Source organism: Stegastes partitus, unplaced genomic scaffold (genome assembly GCF_000690725.1).
Source record: "Stegastes partitus isolate 25-593 unplaced genomic scaffold, Stegastes_partitus-1.0.2 Scaffold280, whole genome shotgun sequence".
NCBI classification, from domain to species: Eukaryota; Metazoa; Chordata; class Actinopteri; family Pomacentridae; genus Stegastes; species Stegastes partitus.
Window position 1 is genome coordinate 89,702 of NW_007578011.1, and position 4,315 is coordinate 94,016.

At 47.6% G+C, this 4,315-nt stretch overlaps 1 protein-coding gene across 2 annotated transcripts in view; it reads right to left on the reverse strand.

The window, feature by feature from the left end:
* The window catches only part of arhgap32b (Rho GTPase activating protein 32b), an 81,024-nt gene that overhangs the window by 46,058 nt on the left and 30,651 nt on the right, over positions 1–4,315 (reverse strand). The gene's annotated exons all lie outside the window — the stretch shown is intronic.

Sequence of the window (4,315 nt, forward strand, 5' to 3'; positions counted from 1 at the left end):
GAGAGAGAGAGAGAAGGGGGGGCAACAGTATGACCAGCAGCTGGTGCTGGAGGATGAGAACCAATGGTGGCTGTTTGGTGGATTCCTCTACGGGACAGTTTTCATCTCCTCCATTTTGCCCTCCTTTCCATCCTACCATTGTGATGCCCCATCCTGATTTCCTCGCTTCTTTCTCTTGTTGGCTTCCTTTCTCTGATGCCTGGCACCCAACTCAACTTCAGCACCCAATCTGATTAGCAGCAGCAGCAGCAGCAGCAGCAGCAGGAAGTAAGAAGTGGGAACAACCACATTTAGTTTTTGCCAAAGAAAAGAAAAAAGAAGCTGTTTTCTTTTTGTCTTGTTGTTGTGCCGACCTCACCGTCTGCTCACCGTGTCCCTCCGCCACATGCTATTCTCTCCCTTTTCCTGCTCTCCCCTGTCTGACATGCTGGCTCTCCCCTCCCCCTCCGTCCTCCTCTTCCCTCGCTCTGGTTGGTACGTTCCCAGGACAAAGAGCAGGGATGGAGGGAGCCAGAGCAGAAAGAAGCAGAGGAGAGGGCAGGAGGGGGTGCACTTGCAGGAGAACGATTTTCCTTCCTTCCACATGTGCAGTCGTCTCTGAGCTGTCCTCCAGCGCTGTGGCATTTCACTGAGAGCTGCAGCTCTTCAAGTGCACAGCGAACAGAGCCAAAGGACATCCAGGCATTACAGCACGTTCAATTAGGCACGTCAATAACTGATGCACCAAACGATGCCGCTCAGACGCCACGAGACTAAACCCTGCATTTAAAAATTCAGCCCACAATAAATAACCATCGCAGCTCGCAGCCTACCACGCGTGCAAAGTAGAAATAGAGTCACCGAAAATACAACCTTAACCTCCTCTCTGCCTGCTCGCAGCTCAAGTTGCAGCCAAATACCTCAAAAATGGAAATAGGAGTGTAGGTTTCATCAGCTGTGATGACTTCATATGTGCCATCCGCACATGAGATGGATTAAAAAGACCTATTGCTGGAGAGCAGAGCGGAAATCCAAGCGAACGGCCTGGCTCGCCCAGGAGCATGTGTGAGTGCCAAGAGAGGCCACAAGGGTACAGAGCTGCCTGGGACCTGGAAACCCTGCACTGAAAAATACAGAACCGACAAACATCCACACGGTCCAATTAAACCCTGTTTAAACACAGAAATTCAAAATGTTGTTTACTTACTTTAATTGCTTTAACCTTCATTCCTGAAATGGTTCTGAGATCAAAACTTTACTAAAGGTGCTGCTAGCTACACCTGCTGCTGAACGCCTGCAGTGGAACCAGGCCAGTGTGAGCGAGGGCTGGCCCAGCTTCCTGAAAACATAAAGAGTTCAACATAAGCTGTGAGCCTTTGCTCTCGGTGAGCGGGGATGTCTGCACAGACCGGCTGCTGGAGCAGAGCTTCATCATTCTGCTTATGAATATCAAATGATAATCCAATGATGACCCAGTTCATTCAGCCCGCTGCTCTGCACGGCCAATGACAGAACGGACCGATTTATCACAAACCACACGTGTAAAAGGTCACACGGTGTCCAGGAAATGTTACTGGAGCTGAACTTCCAGATGCCAAAAGCTCTGTTTCATAGCAACCACTGGTCAGATTTCAGTGTGGGCTATAAGTAAAGCAACAGCAGCACTAGTTTTATCTTTACTATCAAAGTCTCGTGACAGATGTTTAATCCCAGCTGTGGATCATTCAGGTGTGCTCCAGGACTGAGGTCCTACACTCCACCACCAAGAACTCCAAATGTGAAGACTCCTGATTCACTCAGGCATGAACGGCCATAAATTACTTCCACTGCAACGAGGAGCGCGATGTAATCCTTGGAAATGACTGCATGAGACATGACAGCTGTTAGTAACACACTCGTAGGTCAGAAACGTTCATTGCCAGGTAGGTTTCCACATACGAGGAACCTGACTCGGTGTTTTAGTGCACAACAGGAAACAGTAAGGTACAGATTTGAAAAAATAAAATTAAAACATTTGCAAATTAGTAGAAAGTAAAAATGAAAAGACAAATAAGAAGCAAGCTACAGGACATGAAGTGCACACAACTGAACTGGAAACGAGATTTAAGAGAGTAAAGAAGAGTCGCCTTGTACATGATGTCAGGTTTCTATCACTTCTCAATCCACTGTATTTATCTGGCAGACTATGGTTCTTGGGACCTTTCACAGTAGAGTAATGCTTTTCATTCATAAACATCTTATCAGTGATCTGGGCTTGTAGCCCTGCAGATGTCTAAGAGCTGTTGATGCCTCCACCAAATGGTGATTTCCCATTTATATGATCTGTAAAGGCAAAAGGGCTGCAGGTGGATCAGTGGTTAGCACCGTGGCCTCACAGCTAGAAGGTCGCCGGTTCGCGTCCCGGTGAGGACACCCGGGATCTTCCTGCGTGGAGTCTCCATGTTCTCCCCGTGCAGCGTGGGTTCTCTCCGGGTTCTCCGGCTTCCTCCCACAGTCCAGAAACATGCTGAGGTTAACTGGTGATTGTAAATTGTCCGTAGGTGTGAATGTGAGTGTGCTTGGTTGTCTGTCTCTAAGTGTAGCCCTGTGATAGACTGGTTACCTGTCCAGGTGAACCTGCCTTCACCCTGAGTCAGCTGGGATAGGCTCCGCCCCCCATGACCTTGGTGAGGATTAAGGTGTAGAGTTGATGGATGGATGGATCCTTTAAATAAAATACTGACATTATTTGACTCTAAACAGCGCAGCAGTGCCTTTAGGCTACCAGAGACCCTCTGTGCTTTCACTACACTTCCCATGAGCCTCCTCCTTCTGCTCTGGTGACAGACAGCTGATCAATCAATTCAACTTTAAAGACACAGAGCTCAACGACTTTTTAAAATTAAATGCAAGCTGAACACTAGAAAACCTGCTAACTTTGTGCACATTCCTAACGGCTGGTGGATGAGATGGAGGAGAAACATCTACGCTCGTCCTGCAGAGCTGTAAGAAACCCTGCTGTACAAAACATGGACCTCTGGCAGGAAAACTGCTCATGATAGAAATGTGCTTTTATCTATAATGGACACAAACTATTTGTAAGGAAAAAACTTCAGCTTGTGCACACAGCAGCCGCTCGTGTTATTTTCAAAAACGTCAGAATGAAGGTTTGCAGAAATGGGAGAACAGGGCTGCGATTAAACAGCACGGCTGGTTTCCCATGACACTGTTTTCACACTGGTATTTTTGTCAGACTGCAGAACTGGAGGGGCTGTGAGCACAGGGCCGCCTGGGGGGCTTTGCTGCGGTTCTTCAGAGCTGAAGGAGGAAGTGTGAAGGGGCCACATCTAAAATCATTACTAAAGCTATAAAAATGGATCTGGTACGGCACTGAGGAGAGCAATGGGATTTAAACAGAGACAGAAAGAGAGAGAGAGGATGAGATCATGGTTTGGAGCAGGTTCACAAAACAAATCCCATTATGAGGAAGATTTGCTTACTGTAGTGTTCATGTGCTCACACGCAGTCTGTACATACAAACACACACTCTATGAATAAAAGAGCGAATGCAGAGCAGCCCTGGACAGACAGGGCGCTGAGCGGAGCTGCTGCCAATGGATTTCCACCTTAGAACGTCAATATGTGCATCCTGCCAATTCAGGCCACTCTGTTGTCATCACACCTCGCCGCTAGCAGCCGGTCCACTTCAATCACACACCGACGTGTCAGACGAGGCCATTAGTCACAAACACGGGTCCTGGTGTGTGAAGCTGAACAGACTGAATCCTCTCAAGTCTCCTCACAGAACAAGTGGAATGCAGAAAACACCCAAAACATCTCCACGTCAAGAGGATATTGCAATTTTGTTTTCTCGATCCCCACTTCATTTTCATGAGGCCGAGAAGGGGGAGGAAGGCGTTCCAAACGTGCTTTCAGCGCTCCTGGAGTGCTGCAGTTACTCCAGCAGCCAGCTCAGCACTTAAAATGTTCCCACATCCCAGGCTTTTCCCCGCCGGAGGCCCCCGAGGTCAGGTAGGAGAGGAGAGCACGCTTTGTCAAGTGTGAAGGAGGAAAGGGAAATAAATCAGTCTAGTCAAGCTGCAAATGCTATAACGAAAGACTATATGGAGCAGTCTGGGCTGCTGGTGTTTCTTGCTGACTGGCTGGATGTGAGTTCAGTGGGCAAATCATAAAAACCAGCATTTCTCTGGAAACACTCGCGTCCTTCTGCGTACAGAGTTGAGGCATTTGCATGTTTGGTACATGGATGCATACAGATGTGCAGAAAAACATATGTGAGAATAAGAGAAGTTTAGAAATATAAAGTGATAAAGCATCACAGCACATAATAAAGTTT